At 48.3% G+C, this 22,842-nt stretch overlaps 1 long non-coding RNA gene across 2 annotated transcripts; it reads left to right on the top strand.

The window, feature by feature from the left end:
• Positions 1–697: 697 nt before the first annotated feature.
• LOC115943101 (uncharacterized) lies at positions 698–11,235 on the top strand. Of its 2 annotated transcripts, none has more exons than XR_004077710.2 (3): positions 698–4,993; positions 5,993–6,137; positions 9,432–11,235. It is a non-coding gene; the product is annotated as an uncharacterized LOC115943101 (long non-coding RNA). The 2 variants fall into 2 exon arrangements; XR_014140773.1 differs by having other exon boundaries at positions 5,993–7,953.
• The last annotated feature ends 11,607 nt before the right edge of the window (positions 11,236–22,842 follow it).

The following is a 22,842-nucleotide window of genomic DNA, read 5'->3' as shown; positions in this document are numbered from 1 at the left end:
AGAGACGTCAATTTTTAGCTTAAGCCAGCTCTCTTATTTTTGACTACCGTGACGTGTCCCTGGATAACAGTGCAGTGCTGGTCGCTACTCAACTCTCTTGTGCCTTGTGGGTTCCGTACAGTGTCCTGCACCTCATACTTCGTGGTGTCACTCTTGCCACTCTGAAGGCAGGCTTTTCATTTACGGGGTTTAGATTCCAATATTGTTAGGGTTGGGAGTGTTCTTTCAAAGGTAAGGTTGATCAGTTTCTTCTCATGGGCTGGCTTCACATGATTGGTGGTGGTTTCCCTGTGTGAAGAAAGGTTGTTGAGCCTATCGGTGTCAAGGGAAAGGAGCGTCAACGACCAGTGGGCAGCATCTGCCCAGACGCCGGGCAGCATGGTGGTGGGACCCATGACAGGTAGCTGCTGTCCGATGTTCTTAAGATGGCAGTCACCCTGCTGTGCCGTCCAGCGGAGAATGGGAGAAGATGCTGTTTAACCCAGTTGGGTGGTCAGCTTGGGGATGCACTCCTGCAGGTGGCCATCTGAGCGGCAGAATCACAGTGGTGTGGTTTCCAACCGCAGGGACAAAGGTTGGGCTCTTGTGGGCTGCCATCTTGAGAGGCAGCAGCACTCCTGCTGCCCATGAGCGCTTGGAGAACACCGGAATCGTTTCTCTGGATCTTTCAAAATAAGCATAGTGGGCTTTCTTTTTTTTTTTTTTTTTATTCATGAGAGACAGAGCGAGAGAGAAAGGCAGAGGGAGAAGCAGGCTCCCAAGGAGCAGGGAGCCCGATGCGGGACTCGATCCCAGGACCCTGAGATCATGACCTGAGCCGAAGGCAGACGCTTAACCATCTGAGCCACCCAGGCGTCCCATAGTGGGCTTTCATTCAGGTTTTTTGGGTTTTATTCTCACTTTTAAAGAACTAGAGTTTTCACTACATGTCAGTTGTATGTTTTGAGTTTGATCCTCACCCAAGTTGGAACCTTGTTTGCCTAAGACGTGACTGTCATGCTAGAAGGGAGGGGAATAGAAGGCTGAAGAGTCCTGGTTACTTCTTCCTGCTGTTTAAATATAGAGGTTGTCTTAGCAAGTTGTGTGTTCGTATGGCTTAATCGGTATTTTTAATGTTTTCGATGTTAAGTGTTAACGTTTTAGCATTTTAGAAAGACTGCCTGGTAGGACTTTCAGATCTTGATCTGAGCAGAAAACCTCGTGTGTGAATTATATTCTGAATGCTCCTCCCCTTGCTCTTTAATGATAAGGTGACCTCATGGTGACTTAGTAGAAACCCCAGGAGCCAACCCTAAGGGGTGTTCAGTTTTGGGTGGAGACCGAAATGCCAAAGGGAGTGGGGTCCCAGTTCCTCCTCTGAGCTCCAAGATCCCACTCGGTGAGCTCAGGTGAGTTAACCTGTGGTTCCAAATACCTGGCCCCTCAGCCAGGTGACCTTTCAGTGGTTTGCAGCAATGTGGGAGGTGAAAGATCCCCCAACCCCACCCCCAGCCCCTGGTAGAGTTGTCAGGCTTCATCTTTACCCTGGTCCTCCATGGCATGTGGCTTAGCCCAGCAGCTGCCGAAGGAGTACCTCCCGGGCCTTCTGTCTCTCAGAGCTTTCGGCTGGAATCTCAGACCACTGGCCCTGCCCCTGGAGGGGCAGTTCCATCCTTGGCCTCTCCATGGATTCCGAGTGTCTTCAGAGGGGCGGGGAGGGGGCCATATCCTGGCCCCCAGAATAAACCTCTGGAGTGTAGGGCAGCTCCACAGGCCCTCGGAGATCCTGCCCTGTGCGTCTGCCAAGCCTGGCAGTTTTTAAAGTTTTTTGAAATGTTTTGATACTTTTTGATACCATTTGCTAATAACCGTTTTGTAGGTTGCTGCCGGGGTTTTCCACTTTACGTCGCCCCCACTCCCTGCCCCCTCCCCCCCCCCCCGTCGCCACCCCCTTGAGCTTGCACTAGACAGCAGGTGCCCCCCGGGTCAGCACTGGGACCTCGCCCACCTCCAGTGGCTTTGTCTTGGATCTTGCTCTCCTCTGTGGCTGCGATCTGATCCAACTCTTGAATTCTGTAAGGTCCTGCGTGGCCCACCTGGCCCTGCCCGGCCTGTGACTATGACTGCCTTAGGCCCCCAACTGAGCAAGAGGGCACTGATTTGCCAAGAAGACATTCTCATTCCCTTAAGATATTCTGCATTTCTCCCGAAGCTCCTACCTCAGCGGTGTGCACAGAGGTGAAACCATCCCTGAGGACTGACCCACGTGTCACCTTTCTCATACGGGTCATTGCTCAACCCAGGGCTTGCCCGGGTCCCCATCCGCTCCCGTCCACCCCGCCTAAAGACGTCTTCAACACGAAGTCTCTAACAGCGAACCATCCTGCACTTTACAGAATGACTGCCCTCAGCTTGGAAGTGAGTTCCGCTCTTTTGTAACAGGAATAGAATTTATGTTCTGTCCTTCTGAGGGTGTGTTGGGGTCTCAAGAAACTGTCTTTCAGTTGCCTTAGTTAAAAGAGGTCAATGAATGTACAAATGTGATGGTGGAACGGGGCAGAGGGGATCAACCTTCTGTGTCCGTTTTCTTTGAGAAAAGGCGCTCCACTTCTCAAAGCGGTTTGCTTGCAGTGGAAGGAAGACTGGAATCCTTTGGGGTCAACTGAAGTCAGTCATCACCACCAGCCCCCACCCCCACCCTTTCAAAATTAGTAAGATATTTGACGATCAAGCAATTCGTTGGGTATGTTCTGGCTACTAATGTTACCAAAATCTGTAATTGTGTGTGCGTGTGTTTTAATTTGTTGCTTTCGTATTTGTAATTTTATGACACTCGAAGGTTTTCTGTGTCTTACCTATTTTTAATTAATTTTCTGCACGTTGATTTTTTTTCTTTGTTTTTAATTCCATACAGAATATTCAATTCTCAAAACACATTAAAATGATTTGCCTGCTAGGGTATGGTTCATTTTATAATTACATTCCTAGTCTTGTGTGGTTATTGTAATGATCTTCAGGCCTATTTTCTCTGCCCGAATGAAAAAGAGCCCTTTGCATGTTAAGCCCAAATATAATTTGGAAATTAACCAGACTGCCTTTTAGTGCGGGAGGCTGGGACGTTTTGAGGCAGCTTTCATGGTGTTTGTAATTACTGTATTTTGCCAGGAATTTCATTCAAATCCTTGATTGCAGGACGAAGTCCTGTGACCTGAAGTGAAGCTATTTGCTTAAATTTGTGTCAGTTGGGGTAATTTGATTAGAGAAGAAAAACAGAAACCAGGGGGAAACCTAGCTTATGACAAGCAGTTTATTATCTTTATCAGGAAAATAGCATAACATTTCTATAAGAACAGAGTTGGCTCTCTGTCCCACGGGGCCCAAGAAGAAAGTGTGGCCCCACTGCCCCCCAGGGGGTTCACAAGCCCCCCCCGCCCCCCAGCGGACAAGCCCAGTCACAGTTGGGACACCTCTTCCCCGCACCTTTGGCAGTTCATCATTGGAAGGACGTAGGGAGGTCCCTGGCGCACCCATTGCCCCTGGAACCTGGACCAGAATTTGCCTCTGAGCCGATGAGCTGCCCCAAACAGGCCCCTGGCCACCAGATGCTAAATTCACCGGGATTCTTTCTTTCAACCTCAGGAGAATCTTCGGTTGGAATTGGCACTCTTCCCATTTTCTGGGTGAGGAATCCAAGGCTCGGGTTACAGTATCTTCCCTAAGTTGAATGACCTTACCTGCCCCGCTGCTCAGGGCTTATCTTGCCTTGGGTTCTCTCGAACCCAGAACGTCAGACCAGGCAGGTGAGTTATATGGGGAGGTGGTCCCCAAGAAGCTGGAGTGAGACAGGAAGGAGGAAAGGCTGAGGAGGAGGAGCTTTATCTACAGCTGAGGAAGAAACCACTGCAAGCAGGGGCTGTGAGCAAGAATGAGCATTTACCTTGCGGACACATCGGGGGTTGCCTGGGGTCCGCTAGGCAGCCCTGCCCTGGGCTTCACGTACGAGCGGGGCCCCCTGCACGATGGGGCTCCTCCAGCACCCCTCCCCCAGCGCCCCCTCCTCCTCCCGCCCCTTTGCTGTCCCTCTGGTTTCTCCACACGGTGACCTTACCCAGTTCTCTCGCATGGCAGCCAAAGGCGCCCAGAGCCAGCGCCCCCAGTGCGACGAGCGGCCTCCTAACAGCCTGGAGCGCCGGGGAGCGGGTCTGCCGCGCGCCGCCCCGGGACGCCCGCACGCACAGGCCGCGCCGCCCGAGTTCGGGGGTGCGAAGCAGAGCGGGCGCCGTTGCTGGAAGAGGGTCGGGGAGTTGGAGCAGCGGATGTGTTCGTGCACGTCTGCCCCGGGAAGGAGAGCGGGAGCTTCCACCGGCCTTTGCCTCCTCGGCCAGGGCGGCTCCCAGAGTCCTTTGCGCCGTGCATGCGCACTGCGCCGAGCAGCCTGAGCCGGCTCTTCCGTGTCCGGGAGACCTTGCGGGCCGGGGTAGACTCGGGGGAGGGTGGCAGGCGTGAGGCACCCGCCGGAGGCACCTGCCACGGCTGCAGCTGGACCGTCACCCAGCTCGGCCAGCCCGGGCTCTTGCTACTCCTTCAACTACTTGAGAATGACCACCATCCGGAGTCTGCAGGTGAGGTATTGTGTCCCCCCAGGATCCCCCTAGGATGCAGATATGTGACCTCAGGGGCTAAGCAGGGAGGCTCTTAGCTGTCTCCGGCCTCAGAGGTGGCCGTGGGCGAGAGACAGGGAAGTGTGTGTGGGGCTGGGTGGAAGGCAGACTGGGGGCACAGGCCCATCTCTTTGGAGCCCCACACGGACAAAGTCCTCCCCACAGGTCAGCCGAGGCCCGGCCGTCATCTCAAGGACCTGTTCTCATCCTTGAGATCACCTTCTCCGTGCACCCGAACAACTTGGCTTCCGCACCGTGCCCGCCAGGCACCGCTGCGGGGGGCTGGGGACACGGAGGCCATCAAGCCCCAAGGCCTTACCTCCCAGTGGGAAGACGAAGACCAACAAACACAGGTCAGCTTGATCTGACACAGACACACTGATCCGAATGCACTAAAACCCACTGAACTCTACTCTTTAAAGGGGTCAGTTTTTTGAGATACGAGCTCTATCTCAAGAAAGCTGTTCATTTTTTTTTTCCTTAAAAGTTTATTTACTTGACAGAGAGAGGGAACACAAGCAGGGGGAGTGGGAGAGGGAGAGGGAGAATCAGGCTTCCCACTGAGCAGGGAGCCCGACGCAGGGCTTGATCCTAGGCCCTTGTGATCACGACCTGAGCCGGAGGCAGATGCTTCACCAACTGAGCCACCCAGGCACCCCAAAGCTGCTTATTTTTAAAGCTCCGCATGGGGAGTGTGCGTGGCGGGCGAGGGAGACCAAGGCACTGAGAGAGGTAGGAAGTGGTGAGGTTTGGGAGCTGGGGCAAGTCACAGAGGGCTTGGACAGAGGAGGGAAGTGACCCGCCCCCTGTTTTCGAAGCAAAGCCTGGGTCATGGTGGAGAGCAGGGACGTGGGGCAAGGGTAAGAGGAGGGAGCCGGCTGTCTGCGTGTGGACAGTGCTGGCCGGGGAGAATTCCCTGCCAGACCCCCCACAGGGAGGGGCCGCAGCTGCCCCATCACCTAACTCCCTAAAACAAATGACACACAGACTTGAGGGCTCACGAGGACATCTTTGTTGTAGCTCAGAGCTCCGTGGGCCAGGAGGGCGGCCGGGGCCCATCTAGGAGGTTCTACTGCTCCCCATGGTGGCTTGGCCAGGGTCTCTTAGGGGCACGGCCCCACTCCACACCGGCTTGGGAGGGGAGGCTGGCCCCCACTGGCCCTGCCCACCACCCACCTGGCCTTTCCCACCTGGCGGCTCAGCTGTTCCGAGACAGGAAGTGGAGACCTGTTCCGAGACAGGAAGTGGAAGGTGCCTAGGTCCTTTTCCTAAAAATTAACATACAGTAAAATGTACTCAGTGTGTACAGTTCCATGAATTTTAACGAAAGGCCAATCAATTATTTACCGCAGAAACTAAAGCCCAGCACTGGATGAACGGAGAAACAAAATGGGCTCTAACCATACAACGAAATATTACTCAGCCATGAACAGGAATGAAGCTCTGATCCAGGCTACAATACAAGGGCCAGAATGGGCAAATTTAGAGAGCCAGGAGGTAGGTTAAGGGTTGCTCAGGGCTGGGGTAGGGAGCAATAGCTCATGGGTACCGGCTTCCTCCTCGCAGTGATGAAAATGTCCTACAATCGATTGTGGTTCTGGCGGCACATATCTGCGCCCACAAAAAATCATTGAATTGTACACTTCAACGGGGCGAATTCTGTGTGATGGGCATTCTATCTCGATAGAGCTGGTGAAAGTATCAAAGCAATAATTCAGCCCGTTCTCTGAGTTCCGAGCTTGGTGTCCCAGATAGTTCCAGGTTGAGAGCTGGGAGACAAAGCTCCCTGCTCGGGTTCTAAAACTGGGGACAAAATGATGAGAGTAGAGGCAGCATTCATTCTAGGCCTGTGGGGCGGCAACTCTTGGGGGGGAGGTGCCTCAGGGCATTCTCCCAAGAGCACCCTAGAGCAGTGCTCCTCAAACCGTGGTCCCCTGGACCAGCAGCATCACCATCACAGGGAACACCCCAGATCTGCTGAGTCAGCCCCTCCTGGGGTTGGACCTGGCAATTCGTGTTTTCACCAACCCTCCTTGGTGAGTGTAATGCGTGCTCAGTTGAGGACCACTCTCTCTAGAGGTGTCTGTCTCCTGTCTCCAGCCACAGGCCTTCCCAGGCTGCGATTCTCTGCCGATTCAATGACACTTGTGTCAGTTTGCCCCGGCCAAAACCTGAACCCCGGGGTTTCTCTCCGGTTAAGCACACAACCCAGGCTAGGGGTAGCTGCAGCTTTCAGCTTCAAAGGCTGGAAAATGTCTTGGAGCAAACTTCGGCCGGGCCACGCACCTGCTGCCTCCTGGAGAAAGTGAACCTCGTCTGTGGGCTTCCTGCTGACGTGGGCAGGAAGCTCTGGTGTGGCCCAGCCCTTTGAATGATCTCCAGCCTCCTCTGGCTCCGCGGAATCATTTGACCAGGCACGCCACAGAAGTGACTCATCTTCCCCAGGGGCCGCAGTCCCACTCCTTCAGTCATCGAAAGGCGCTAAAAATACATAAGTCCCATAGGCAGCTCTAAACTTCTAAGCTGTAGGCCTTTTTTTGTTCCAGGCTGAGGGTCAAGAGATCTGGATCCCAATCCAGTGTTCCTAACGAGGGAGCCTGGAGCAAGGCTTCGCTCGGTATCTCCTGTTTGTAGAATGGGACAGATCTCATCCCTGTGATGTCCACAGAGCGTGGGCTGTGAGTCAGGAAGGCAGATTTTAGCTTTGGCTCAGTCACATCCCCCCCGGGCGAGGCACCTCATCTCAAATCTTCTGGGGCCGTAAGAGGAGATGGCTGGAGGAGACTCGTGTCCCTCGGTGTGACCTGCAGAACCCTTGTCCCCTAAGCAGCTACCTAAAGGAACTCTGTTTGCACACTCGAATTTTGCTGATACTCCACGAGAAGGTCAGATCTATGTCAGTGACTAAAGTCACGCACGGGTTTTGAAAGTTGTTGTTTCTTTTTTTCCTTTTTTCTTTTTTAATAAAGGAGTTCTGGTCAGGAAAGGTTTGGGAAATCCTGGAGACAAATCCCACCTCTTGGAGATTCACACCAGGCTACACATTTGTATATCACAGCCTCCAAAAGGCCCATCAGATACCCATCTAATTTTGCTTAAACCAGTATCTTCTAAGCTTGTTTGCCCCTGGCCCCCTCCCCCTTTGTGCTCTACTAATAACAGGGACTGTGTGTCAGCACATTACCCCTTGGGAAATGGAAGCCTGAAAGATTTCTGTGTCCCATCAACTCTGACAATCAATGATCGAGTGATTTTCTCGTCACCTACATGGAAAGATGCCACAAAATAGCAAAGAAGATGGGCAGCTGACTTTGTAAGATACATTCCCCCACCCCCAACCCCCACCCAGGACAGTGGTTTGATGTGGTTACTATGTTGCAAGGTCTGGCTTTGAATTTTGCAGGTCTAGAATCTTGATTTAGTTAATGCGTCTGTGCGGGTTAATTTTTATGTGTAAACTTGGCTGAGCCGCAGTGTCCAGGTATTTGGTTAAACATTACTCTGTTTCTGTGGAAGTGTTTTTTGGTGAGATTAACACGTAAATTGGCTGACAGTGGAGTAAAGCAGATCACCCTCCATCGTGTGCATGGGGCTCATCCAATCAAGTGAAGGCCTTTACTAGAACAAAGACCAAACTTCCCAGAGCACGAGGGAATTCTCCAGTAGATTGTCTTCAGGCTTGAACTGCAACATCAGCCCCTCCCCAGGGTCCCCAGCCTGCCAGGCTATCCTGCAGATTTTTGGACTTCCAGCCTCCACAATCACATGAACCAATTCCTAAAAATAAATGTCTATCTCGGGGCGTGGAAGAGAAAAGAAAAAAGAAAAAAAAAATTTCTGTCTCTGTATATATACACCCTATTGGCTCTTTTTCTCTGGAAAACCCTGACTAATACAATGTGATAACTTGAAATGTAGAGACCACCTTAAGCATGAAAGATGCTTATTAATATTCAGAAGAATGAAGGAGTAAATGCAATTTAAATACAGGAAATGTGCACAGGACAGAATATTGTACAAGCGCTTAAAATAATGTTCACAAGGTGTTTTTTTTTTTCTTTTTAATAAAATGGAAAAATAGTTGCATGGAAACAGCCAGGATACAAAATCAGATATCTAATAATAATAATGTTAACACTTATTTCCTGAGCAGTAGCTAAGTGCCAGGCACTGTCTTGGATGTTTTCTATGCATCATTGAACTCAATGAAATTTTATTATGTTAAAAAATATATATTTTAAAAAAGGTTTGGAGGTTATATACCAAAAAGCAAACAGCGTTTGTTTTTGAAGAGAAATGAGGTTTTTCTTCTTTCTACTTTGCTTACCCTGTTTACCATATTGAGCTTGAATTGCCTTTATGATTGGAAAGAATTAGAACAAACTGGATTTTTAAAAGCAGGATGGAGCCTCAGTCTCCTGCCTCTGATTCTTCTTCCCATTAATCTGAGGTCACAGCATTAGCAGGGACAGCAATGGCAGGTGGTGGGGCACCCCTCTCCCTCTCCTGGGAGGCCACCATCCCCAGAATCTACCCATGAAGTTAAAGTCAAAATTATTGTATAACTAATATCAGTAATGCTAACAGGAGCAATATTATCTTATATACAAATCACTTTTATTTAATCCTAGAGCAAGCAGAGCACAGTAATTACCTATAAGTGGTAATTAGGCTTTTATTATTTTTTAAACTTCCTTTTTTTTTTAAAAAAAAAAGCATCTTAAATTGGAAAGAAACAACCCATGTCACAAGCAGTTAGTCAAAAAATGTTTGTCTGTTTGGAATTCCCAGAATGATCATCCTAACACCCACCTCTGACAGGACACTTAACGCATACCAGGCGCACTTGGCAAAGCAGTTTGCATTCAACCTCTCAATATGTGTTCTTCACCGCTGTGCTGGAGTTTCATCTTGCTGTCACAAAATTACAGATGAAGAAGCAAGGACTGAGTCAGTTGAAATTGCTTGTTGTGGAGGCGGAGCTAGAATTGAAGCCTAGGAGCATTGAACTCAGAAGCGAGGTGCCCTCAGCCACCAGGCTATTGCCAGTAGAGGGGTGTTCTTAACTTGTGCTACGGTGTTCACAAGGGTGTGTTGGTGGAAATAAAGAGTAAGACAAGGCATGTATACTGTGCCTCGAGAGGAACACTGTCATTCCCTTGGCTTATGTTTCTCTCTCCCGTCATTCTGAAAGCAACCAGAGAGGTTCTACATGCAGTTAAACACCTCCTCCTGGGCTGCGCCGTATACCCAGTCCAACAAATCAAAAATATGGCATTAGGATAACGTTGCCTATCTCTCACCTTGCACATCAGTGGTTGGACTTCATCACTTCAGTATCTTCCAGTTCTCCCTGTTACCCAGCTTCTCTCCAGCCTCCTATTCAGGATGGCCTAATTGGGAAGTCTATGAATTTTCTCTAGCTTCAGGTATGGCTGTATCCAGGAGTTCACAAAGTATCTCCAGCCTGGGATTTGTTTATAGGCTCTTAACTAGCTACAAGTCCTCCCATCTTTTTGTGTTCCTCTAGCCTCACTACCTTCCCGCCCCTACCCCCACTGGTTTACACGCCGATGCCTGAAGTACCTTTCTAAAATGAAAATCTGATCACCATTCCTGTGCCAAAGCCTTCAGTGCAGGACAATAGTTTAACTTCCTGCCTTAGCATGATCTGCCATCTGCCTAGCTCCCCAATCTTACCTCCCACCATTTTTCCCCATATGCTTTTTTAAAGAAAAATTATTCTAGGGGTGCCTGGGTGGTGCAGTTGGTTAAGGGTCTGATCCCTGGTTTCAGCTCAGGTCATGATCTCAGGGTCCTGGGATCAAGCCCCACCTCGGGCTCTGTGCTTAGCACAGAGTCTGCTTGAGATTCTCTCTCCCTCTCCCTCTGCCCCTTCCACGGCTCACATTCTCTCTCGCTCTCTAAAATAAATAAATAAATCTCGGGGAAAAAAAAAAGGAAAAATTTTTCTGAACTCGGAACACTGAATGCCCTTCAGATGTCACATCAGGCTACTAGCAACGTCCTCAAATCTGCCCAAAGGTCACCTGACTCTTAAAGGCATTAGAACCCTAGAGAGCCTGCTTTTGGAGTTTTTGATTCAGTGGGTCTGAATCTGGAGGGAGCTCGAGTATTTACATTTCTAACAATGCCCCACTGCTGTTGCTCATGGTTCGGGGACCACACTTTGAGAACCACAGTTCTAGGCCAAAGTTCAGGAAACTTTCCTGGAAAAGATGTGATAGTAATGATTTTAAACTTTGTGGGTCGGAGGGTCTCTGTTGCAGCTACTCAGTTCTGCTGTTCCAGCAGGAAATCAGCCACAGATAACATGTAAACACATGGGCATGACCGTGTTCTAATAAAACTCTATTTATAGGGCGCCTGGGTGGCTCAGTTGGTTAAGCGACTGCCTTCGGCTCAGCTCATGATCCTGGAGTCCCGGGATCGAGTCCCACATCAGGCTCCCTGATCAGTGGGGGGTCTGCTTCTCCCTCTTACCCTCTTCCCTCTCGTGCTCTCTGTCTCTCATTCTCTCTCTCAAATAAATAAATAAAATCTTTAAAAAAAACACAAAACTCTATTTATATAAACAAGCGGGGGTGTATTCGGCCCATATAGGCCATAGCAGTTTACTGCTCTAGAGAAAGATCGTTGTGTTTGACTTGCTATTTACTATTAGGGCCTAGACTCTTCGGGCGAGATGTTAACTTACAGAGTATTAGTAAGTTACCGATGACTTTTGTCCCATAGAGATGAGAATGATTTACATCTGGAAGAAAATGTAGCCCCAAATGTGAGCATCGTACTGCCTTATAGGGCAGTAACCCTTTCGTGTCGGCCTCAACAGTTTTTCTTCCTTTCATTAACCTTATCAACTTCAGTCTCCTGTGTCCTCCCCTGAACCCACTTCCCATCCTGCCGCTTCCCTCGCTCCTGAGTTAAGTCAGCCCCCAACATGGCTCGCCATATATTTGCATGAGGTCGTGGCTTTAACTTTCCGAAAATGATCCTTGCGCAACAATAGTAACAACGTATTTATGGCCCTCATTTGGTGGCAGGTGACAAGGTCCCAGTCCAAAGTAGCAAAAGTTTAAAGATGGGGGGAGGGGTGGGGGGATCTCAGTTGAGTTGCCTCTAGTTTCAGGCTGGTGGTCCCAGGGGGCTGGAGTAACATCATCAGGCCTCTCTCTGCCTCCGTCTTTGTCTCCCGCCCTCTGTCTCTCCCCCTGCCTCCCTCCTCTCCTCACTTTATCTCCTTCCCTCCCTCCCTCCCTTCTGCCTCTCTCTTTCTCTCTCCCTATCTTATCTTTTGCCTCTGCTGACATCCACTTGGCTTCTTCTGAAGCGGGCACCTCACACGAGCATACTAGAAGCCTTGGCGTTGAGTGTGTGGGCCCATGACACTGCTCACCTCTCTTGGTAGCTCTGGTATATCCCGGGAGGAGTTTGACTGACTGGCTTGGGCCAGGGGCCTCCACCAAGCACTGAGCCCAGCTGATGAGAATCATCCTCTGATTAGCTGGGGCCTTTGCCATTGGAAGCCACCTGCTGGAAGGAGCAAGATTATTCTAGAAAGGGGATAGGGTGCAGGGCAGACCAGCACATTTCTTCTGTTGCTACGGACTATTACTCGTGTCACTACTCTGTCTGCTGCAACGACAAGGACTCCTCCCCACCACTACTACTCTCTTGTGTTGATCGAGTTCATGCTAAGGACCCAGCACTGTGCCGGATGCCTGGCACAAATAGCCCCACATAATCCCCCCTGGAATTAGCTCCATTTCATGGATGAAGACACTGAGGTTTGGAAACCCAAAGTACTTCACCCAAGTTCACATAGCGAATTGGTGGCAGGACTGTGACCCACGTCTACCTGAATCCAAAGCTTGTGTGGTTTCCAGCAATGCTGGGGCTGGGATGCACACGATGAGTCAGTGGGAGTTTGCTAGCCTGGAGCATTAGGGAAGGGTGTTTTAGACAGAGGGAAGGGCACTGCTAAGCGACGGAACTGTGAGAGATCATGTTGCCTCTAGTGGCCGGCCAGCCAGGTGTTTTATGAAGCTCCCCAACCAACCCCCCCCCGACCTGTGCCCCGGCCCACACCCGGAGACTTTGACTGACTGGTCTAGGATTGGGTCTGGCATCAGTGTTTTAAAAATTTAAGTAAAAACAAAAGGCAAAAACTCCTCAGGAGGTTTTGTTTATTTGTCATCATCCCCCAGGAATATGTTTTTGTATGTGTTTTAGAGATTGTTTGATGCTATAGACTGAATGTTTGTCTACACTCCCCACCCCAAACCCATATGTTGAAATCCTAACCCCCCCATTGTGATGGTATTATGAGGTGGGACCTTTGGGAGGTGATTAGGTCTCGAGGGTGGAGCCTGATGGATGGGATTAGTGCCCTTATCAGGGAGACCCCGAGAGCTCCCTCCCCTCTCCATCTGTGAAGACACAGAGTAAAGATGCCATCTATGAACGGGGGAGCGGATCCTCCTCGGACACTGAACCCGTCAGTGTCTTAATCTTGGACTTCGCAGACTCCAGCACTGTGAGAAATGTATTTTTACTGTTTAAGCCATCCAGAATTATGAAATTACGGTATTCTGGTATAGCAGCCCCAACAGACCAGGGCATTTGATTGTTTTTGAGTGCGTAACAGGTCACCCGAAATATAGTGGCTTAACACAACCACCATGACTTACCTCTTACGATGTCGTGGGCTCAGCTGGGCCATTCTTTTCTCTCTGTGGCAAGAGCTGGGGCTGCTGTCATCTGGGGTCTCAACTGGGTTGGGGCATCCCAGGCGGCTCCCACATGTGGCTGCCAGTGGGTGTGGCCTTTGGCTGGGAGCCCAGCAGAGGGGGAGGGCAGGAACACCTCATTCTCCCCCATGTGGCCCCTCCGTGTCACTCGGGCTTCTTACACCACAGGGACTGGGTTCCATGAACGGAACTCAGACAATGTTGCTTACATTACATTCTGTTGGTCAAAGCAAGTCCTGGGGCCAGCAATTCAAGGGGAGGGAAGCAGACTCCATCTCTCAGTGCAGAGTGTCAAAGAACTGGCAGCCGCCTGTAACCTTCCACACAGATGGCTCTGGGGCTGTTAACGCAGGAAGAAATCCCCAGGGTGACTTTGAGTGTGGTGGAGCTAAAGGCCAGCATGCTTTAGAGCACATTTCAAAGGAAAAAAAAAAAGTCTAGATGAGTAGTCAAAATCTTGATGTTTGTTTGGAGGTAATGGTTGTCAGAGGTGAAAGAGATCTTAGAGATTTGGGGACATCCTCCAAATGTCCCTAGAGAAGACCCCAGATAAAGAAAGTGACTTGTCTTGGCTCTCAGGAGACCCCATTTGAGTTCATTCACCAAGCACTTAATTAAATCAGCACATATTTATGGGACACTTATGTGACAGGTGCTGTCCTAGGCTCTAAGGATATTGCAGTGAACAAAACATAAATATCTCTGCTTTCCTGGAGCTTCAATTTTAGGGGGCAAGACATACATTAAAGAAAATGGATTAAATATAGGCATGTGAGGGGTATGTCCTAAGGAGAAAAAAGAAACAAAGAAGAGGATAAGCAGTTTGGGGCCGTTCCACGTTATCAAGGGCAACCAGAGAAGCCCTCATGAGAGAGTGAGGGAGTAGCCATGGGCATGTGGGGAGGACATTCCAGGCAGATGGACGAGCAAGTGCTAATGTCCTGGGGTAGGAGGAACAGCAGGGAGTCCAGTGTGCTAGAGCGGAGAGGGTGTTAAGGAGAGGAGGAGAAGGTGGGGAGGGAGCAGGACCAGATTGCGGGGGGGGGGGGCCTTGTAGGTCACTGTATGGATTTGTACTCAGTGATGGGGGCCAGTGGAGGGTCTTGAGCAGAAGAGGGACAGGATCAAGTGTGAGTTTTAACAGGCTCTCTGGTCACTGCGTGGACAGTAGACGGAAGCGGCAGGGTAGAGTGGGAGGATATTGCATTAGTAGGGTATAGTTATAGTCCAGGCAAGGTGCGAGGCACTGATTTTCCTGTTTTTAACTAGCCGGATCACCTTGTCATGTTTCGAAGACCTAGTTTGTCATGGATCAGAAGAAAGAGAATCTCTACTTCGGAGAAAACGTGAGGGTGGGCTTTGAAGGCTCAAAGCTGTTGCCTCCGTGTCTGGAGACTCGAGGTATGGTTGGAATATTCTCAGGGCCCCAGCTGTTCATTCATTCATCAAGTATCAGTGTAACACTCACCACATGTCAGGGATTATGCCTAGGGTTGAGTCTCTAATGGAAAGCAAGGCGTGTGCAGACCTTGCCTCCACAGAGCAAAGTCATAATTATTGGGGCAGAACGGGGGAACCTCGTGGCTTTGACTGACCAGCACTCGATGGGACAAAGACAAGCAGTCTCCTGCTCAGTGTTGTCAGCAGTAAGTGGCCTCCCTTATGGGGAGTCACACCTGTCGGGAAACGCTAGGGTGATCCCCCAGCTGAAATGTGTTCCCCAGCCACCAAGTGATTGCTTATTCAATTCATAATAAAAAATAAAGTCGGAAGGAGATGTGTTAAGAACCCCACATTTCATGGCAGTGTTCTCAGTGATGGTGAAATGCTGGGGACAACCTGCATGGACAGCATGAGCTCAGAACATGTGTGTATCTGTATATGGTAAATGGATACATTCTCTGTCACTTTCCCTCCCATCTCCAGCATCTAAATTAATACTTGCAAATGGTAGCAGCTCAATGCCCTTTTGTTAAACGAATACATACATGAATAAATGATGGACTGATGCATACAAAAAAATGTAATCCAAGTGCCTAACACACAACCCTCAATACATGGTAGGTGTCATTATATGACCTGCCCCCTGCCTGTTTCTCCGATATTCTCTCTGCCAAGACTCTCAGACAGTCCAGCCCTATTTTCCAGGTACTGTGGGGACTCCTCTAGTGGCGGAGCTCCTCTCCCCGCCAGCTCATGCCCCACCACATCCCTTACAGGGTCATTTGGTATCGGTTGCTTGGGGTGCCTTGGCTGACTCCTCTCTCCGATCCCTAGGTTACGGCACTCTAGCCGATATATATGAGTTCATTTAATCCTGTTGACCATGTGAGAAGGGAAATGGAAGCTTTCAGCAGCCAGCTTGCCCACAGTTCCCCCGCTGCTGAGTGGGTAGCTGGGAGCTGAGCTCAGACTGGTGGACTCCCAAGTCCGCTCTGGAGAATCCCGTCCCATCTGTGTTAACCACAGGCTTAGGGCGAAAAAAAATCCAGACGTCATAGTGTTTGTGCCAGAGTGCTGGGGTCATGGATTATTTTTTTTATTTCTTGATTTTGTCATAAAAATTAATCTTGCCTTTAGAGTAGAAAAGATACTTATTTTTGTAGGCTACAGGAGATTGGAAGAGCATGTGTGTGTTTTCCCTCTGAGCTGTCTGGCAGACAAGAAAAACCTAAGGTAGCTGAAAGTCAGTGAAAAACAAGCAATTCTTGGCTGAGTGGGAAAGAAAAGGGAAGGCTTGTAAGGGGGACTGGACCGAGACAAATGAAAGGCATCAGATTGCAATGTCGCCACTTGAACTCATTACTAATGTGAGTGCACCCACCGTGGCTAATGGCTCATTTTACGAGACTGGAGTCATGTCACATTCGTGTCTCAACTGATCCTGGGATCCAACCTCTGAGGTGGGAGGGCTTCCCCCATTACCTGGAACCCGAGCTCCGGGAAATCAGTTGTTCTGCCACGGTCTCCTGATGGCTTGCCCTCAGCATTGAAGACGCAATCCAGACCAGCGGTTCTTCTCACCTTGTCTTCACTGTGCTTCCTTAGCAGGGTCTCCCCTGGCCGTGGAGGCGTCCTTGTCTGGGGCTATGCCAGACCTGGGGGAGGGCAGGGACGAGGACATAAAGATGATGTGTGAGTGAGGAGCTGCGTTGTATGGATACTTAAGACACTTCAACTCTATGAGTTCTGCCACTGAAAACGAAAGGGAAAACAAGAGAATGAGAAGAAATCAAAAGGTGAGCGGATGTGCTCGGGACGCCAGGGCCAGTGCACGGGCCGGGTCCCCGTGTGCTCCCAGGGCAGCCTGGCCGAGTGTGGCCTTGATGTTTAGTGCTAAACAGGTTTCACATAATGTGTCCTGTGGAGTAAGCTGCAATCAGGGGCTCAAGCGCACCACCTGAGGTTCCATTGGGTTCGGGATGACGTCCTCCGTGTTGGTTTTATTAAGGGACATAGAGACAGAGTCCCACAGTAGAAGGCCAGGTGACCACAGAGGCAGAGATGGGAGCCATGCAGCCACAAGCCGAGGCGTGCCAACCCCAGAGGCTGGAGGGAAGCCTGGGGCAGATTCTCCCCAGAGCTTCCAGAAGGAGGCCACACCTGCTGCCCACACATTGATTCCAGACTTCTGGCCTCCACAGCTGTGAGAGGACAAATTCCCCCTGGGGTAAGCCCCTGGTCTGTGATACTTTGTTACAGCAGCCCTAGGATACTCACACTAGGCAGGTTCTTTCCTGAGACACATGGGACCCCCTGATGGGAAATGTGGCTCAGGGGCGTTGACGGTCCCACGGAAACACCCCCACGGAAACATTTTAAAGATCGAGCTGTAGCCGAAGGCGACTCCTACCCAGGCCTTCTTGGTCCCCCTCTGCTCCCAGGGAACAGCCCCACAGCCCAGTCTGCAGGCTCCCGCCTCGGCTGGCTCCCTCCCGTTTGCCCCGCAGGAGGTTCCCTCCGGTATATCTTCACTCTGGCTTCTCAGAAGACCTGGACAGACGCCCCTACATCCCATGATCCCCAGCTACCAACAGTCTGCCATGTTTGCCTCATCCTCTCCTTTCTTCTTTCTGTGCTTTCCTCAAATATTTTAAAGCATCATACATCACATCTTTCACCTCTACGTCTTGAGCATACATCTCCTAAAACCAGAAGGGGTATTTTCGAACATAGACTCCATGCAGCTAGCACACCTAACACATTTATTGAGAAGTAATTCCATGGTCTCCTCTATGCTTCGCTTATACTCCCACGTTGTCTCAAAAACATCTTTGTATGGTACTTGGCTTGACTTAGTTTCCAAATAAGATCCCAATTCTGCATTTGACACACCCATGTTTTTCATCTCAATCTGCCCCACTTATTAGAGGTACAGGTTTAGGCAGGTTGCTTGACTTCTTTCGGTTTCCCCAGCCCTAAAACGGGGAAGCCAATAACGTCCACCTCACTGGGTCTTGTGAGAATTAAATGAGGCCATTCATTCATTCAACAGATATTTATTGAGTGGCTGGCATATGTCTGAAGCTATTGTAGATGCTGGGAAAATATCAGGGAATAGGACCAAGCCCCGGGCTTCCTGGAGCTTAGGGCCCTAGGGGAGGAGACAGATGATCCACACATGAAGTAAAGACTCCACAGACTGGCAGCTAGTGGTAAGTGTTTTGGAGAAAAAAAAAGCAGGATAACAGGTGGGAAGGTGGAGAGGTGGCCATTAGGGTCAGAGTGGCCAGAGACCTCCTTTCAGAGATGGTGGCCATCAGAGAGCTGAGTGAGTGAGGGGAAAGAAAGTTCTGGGCAGATGAGCAAAGCAAAGAGGCAGCCTGCCTGGTACTTGGGAGCTGTCATTCTCAAACCTCCTTACATTCTTCAGAATTATTGCTGACCTCAGAAAGCCTTTGTTTTTCCAAGTTATGTCTACTGTTTTTTACCATTTAGGAATGAAAACTGAGACATTTAAAAATAAGTATAGTAATGTATTAATCATAAACACATTGTACGTCAACATAAAAATAATATATTTTTAAATGATTTTATTTATTTGAGAAAGAGAGAGAGCATGAGTATTGGGAGGGGCAGAGGGACAAGCAGACTCTCCGCTAGGCAGGGAGCCCAACTTGGGCTCCATCCCAGGACCTTGAGATCATGACCCGAGCTGAAGTCAGATGCTTAGCTGACTGAGCCACCCAAGTACCCCATAACATTTTTTTTTTAATGAAAAATAACTATTTTCTGAAGCAAATAATTTGGGTGAGAAGAATGGCATGATGGTAGATTTTTCTTTTTTTAAGTAGACTCCACGCCCAATGTGGAACCTGCAGGGCTTGAACTCCTGACCTTGAGGTCAAGACCTGGGCTTAGATCAAGAGTATTGCTTAACTAACTGAGCCACCCAGGGACCCCGAATGGTGGATTTTTGTAAAGTTCGTTAATGTCTGGCTTAAAGGAAAACAGCTGGGTTCTCATATCTGCTGCTGAATTCAGTCTGTAGCAATATGTTGCTTTGATTGAGGTGTATGAAGAAAATTCAGCCTCACACAGAGAATGTGGTTAGGAAAGAGACGGAGGGATATTTTCCTAAAAAGTATATTTCTCAAAAGGAGTGATGTTTTTAATTTTTAATCTGTTTTATTTTATTATTTATTTTTTAAGAGTGATGTTTTTAGATAATTGTGGATATTTTTCTTCATCACTGCCAAAAGCAGACAGATTTCTTAAAGAAAAACTGCAAAGTGGAATGTGAAATCATATCAATGAACTTTTTGTACTCTGTTAGATTAATATCCATTGGTCTGTCTTGTACTTTGAATGGATCTTTCACTCCTGCATGGTTTTATACTATCCCATATGGGTCTTTTGGAAAATATTGATTCACTGAGTTATGCAGATCTTCCAAATGCTGAAACATTCCATTATTCATTATTAAAAAAAAAATCATGTTTGTTACTATCACCACTAATCCCACCAGAAAAGTCTTTAAGTATTGGGAAGCTGCCCAGCTCACAATGGTGGACATGTTTTCCAAAATTCCAATTTTTGTTTGAAAGCTTGAATTTCATTATCAGCAATAAATTCCATCAAATGCACTACATCCTTCCTGTGCAAACATCACTTTCTTTTCCAAGGAGTCTGGGGATAATGATAGTTTCCACTATTTACTGAGCTCTTGCTGTTTGCTGGATATTTTACCAAGCAATTTACATAAGTTATCTTGTTGCTTTATTCATTTTCACTACACCTCTGCCAGGTATTGTTTCTCCCATTTTTCAGATGAAGAAACTGAGATCCAGAAAGGTTATGTACTTGCCCAAGGTCATAGAGCTAGTGGTATTCCTCCGTACCCTCAGAATTCCAGAAAAGAATTTTCCAGGTAGGAAAGGCCTAATAGAAATAGCCTGTCATGGGGCACCTGGGTGGCTCAGTTGTTAAGCGTCTGCCTTCGGCTCAGGTCATGATCCCAGGGTCCTGGGATTGAGCCCCACATCGGGCTCCCTGCTCAGCAGGAAGCCTGCTTCCCCCTCTCCCACTCCCCTTTCTTGTGTTCCCTCTCTCTGTGTCAAATAAATAAATAAAATCTTTTAAAAAAAAAATAGCCTGTCTTCTGGGAATCCAAGAATTAACTCCTGCTTGTCAGACCATGTATCCACAAGTTTATTTATTTATTTATTTTTAAAGATTTTATTTATTTATTTGAGAGAGCGAGCATGAGTGGGGGTGAGGGGCAGAGGGATAGGGAGAAGCAGACTCCCCGCTGAGCAGGGAGCCCGATGCTGGGCTAGATCCCAGGACCCCCCCTGGATCATGACCTGGGCCCAAGGCAGACACGTAACGACTGAGCCACTCAGGTGCCCCTATCTGCTGGTTTGGACGGGGAAATACGGATCCCTTCTCAAGACATAATCCTCAAGACTTTGCTCAAGTGTTACCTCTTTGGAGAACGCTTACACCCTCCCTAGATATAACAAAAAGTCCCTTCTATTTGTTGAACAGTAGTTAAAAACTGCCAGGCACCATATTCCACGTGCTGAGCCATCACTTCATGTCCTCCTGGCAACATGTTTGCAAAGTAGGGGATATTATTCCCTGTGTTAATTTCCTATTGTTGCTGTAAGGAATGACTGCAAATTTACTGGTTTACAAATGATTATTTTACAATTTTGTAGGTCAGAAGATTTACTAAAATCCAGGTGTGGGCAAGGCTATGTTCCTTCTGGAAGAACTAGGAAGAAATCTGTTTCTTTGTGTTTTCCAACTTCTAGAGGCTGCCTGGATTCCTTGCCTCCTGGCCCCTTCCTCCACCTTCAAAGCTAGCAGCACAGCATCTTCAGATCAATCTCTCTCTCTCTCCCCCCACTCTGCTTCTGTTGCCACATTTCCTTGTCTGATTGACTCTCCAGCCTCCTCCTTCTTTCCCTTATACAGATCCTTGTGCTTACCTGGGCCCACCCAGATAATCCAGAATGATCTCTTCATTTTAAGGTCTTTGATATAATTACATCTGTAAAGTTCTTTTTGTCATGTGAGGTCATGTATTCATAGATTCTGGGGATTAGGACGTAGATATTTTTGGGTTGGGAAGGGGGCTGATATTATTTTCCCTACCATACCTCTTTTTACAAAAGATTTACAGAAAGGTTAAGTAACCTGCTGACGTTCACACAACCAGTGAGTGAAGGAGTCCAGATTTTAATTCAGGCCTATGTTGACTCTGGGTTCCTCCAATGCCCCTAAACTGGTTGCAAATACCAGGGCCTACTCAGCACTGGGGGGCCCAGGGTTAACTGTTGATATTTTCTCTTTACCATCTACATCCTTGTATTGAAACCATGTGTTAATATCTCTGTGGGTGATTTGAAAATGAGAATTAGGTCCCATTTAATTTTTATGCACGATTATGATAAAAATCAGACATCAACCACCATAACAACACCACTGGGTTTTTGCATCCCTTTGTCTTTATCCACATGCAGATATAATTTTTCTCTTGTAACCAAAGCATGGATACAATATTATACTGTTCCCCCAGCTTTTTGTTATATACTTTTTCAAACATACAGAAAAGTTGATAGTACCACTTTGATCCAATTGTTCACATTTTCCTCATTTGCTTTCTATGTATAGCTGCCTGTCTTTATACACTGTTTTTTGGTGAACTATTAAAAAAGAACTCACAGGGCGCCTGGGTGGCTCAGTTGGTTCAGCGACTGCCTTTGGCTCAGGTCATGATCCTGGAGTCCCTGAATCGAGTCCCGCATCGGGCTCCCGGTTTGGCGGGGAGCCTGCTTCTCCCTCTGACCCTATCCCCTCTCATGCTGTTTCTCTCTCTCTCTCAAATAAATAAATAAATAAAATCTTTATAAAAAAAAATAAAAAATAAAAAAGAACTCACAGGGGCGCCTGGGTGGCTCAGTCGTTAAGCGTCTGCCTTCAGCTCAGGTCATGATCCCAAGATCCTGGGATCGAGCCCCACATTAGGCTCCCTGCTCGGCGGGAAGCCTGCTTCTCCCTCTCCCTCTCCCCCTGCTTGTGTTCCTGCTCTCGCTCTCTGTCAAATAAATAAATAAAATATTTTTTAAAAAAAAAGAACTCACAGGCATTATGACATTCATCCCGAAATTCTTCAGAGGCGTATTCTAACAATAAGAACATTCTCTCACACTTGCACAATATCATTAGTATACCATTACAAATACCAGTAACAAGCCACACTCAAATTTCTCTGATTGTCAAAAGATACCTACTCACTTAAAAAACACACCAGGATCCCGATTCACCCATTGTATTTGGTTATATTTTTAGCTCTTTTATTTTAGAGCAATATCCTCCCTCCCCCTGATATTTTTCATGGTGTCCCATTTTTGAAATGACCAGGCCCTCTGTCTTAACAGAATGTAGCAATGGATCTTACTGTTGATCTCTGCTTCTTAGCTCGGGGTCTGGCAATAGTAGGCTCTCTGTGTACGTTTGTTGAACAAGTGAACCCAATGATAAGGAGTGTGGATAATAATCACGGTAGCTACTTTTTTTTTTTTTTTGAGGGCTGGCTCTCTTGGCCAGTTTGTTCACACTCATCTAATACGATCCTCAGTGAAAGCCTTTGAGGTAAGAAATTGCATTGGTCTCATTCGTAGGTGAGGAAAACAAAGCTGAAAGAAAGAAGTAACATGTCCGCAGTCAAACACCCAGAAAGGGGGCCAAATCAGATGGTAAACTGCGTGGTCGGGTAGGGGGCTCACTGTTGCTGGGTTCAGTGACCCAAAAGTTGGATCTGTCTGCATACGTGCAAGTATGTGTGTAATAGGTAGCACTTCCTGAGTGCTTACTATTTGCCAGGCCCCAATGCTGAGCGCTTTACGCGTGCGTTTTATTTGAATTTTCTCCACTGCCTGGCAATAGGCGTGGCACAGAGTGGGCTCGCAGACAATGTTTGT

Source organism: Leptonychotes weddellii, chromosome 16 (genome assembly GCF_054177405.1).
Source record: "Leptonychotes weddellii isolate Sample4059 chromosome 16, ASM5417740v2, whole genome shotgun sequence".
Classification (NCBI taxonomy): Eukaryota; Metazoa; Chordata; class Mammalia; order Carnivora; family Phocidae; genus Leptonychotes; species Leptonychotes weddellii.
The sequence above is the reverse complement of the archived record's forward strand: the minus strand, read 5'-3'. Positions and strand labels throughout refer to the sequence as shown.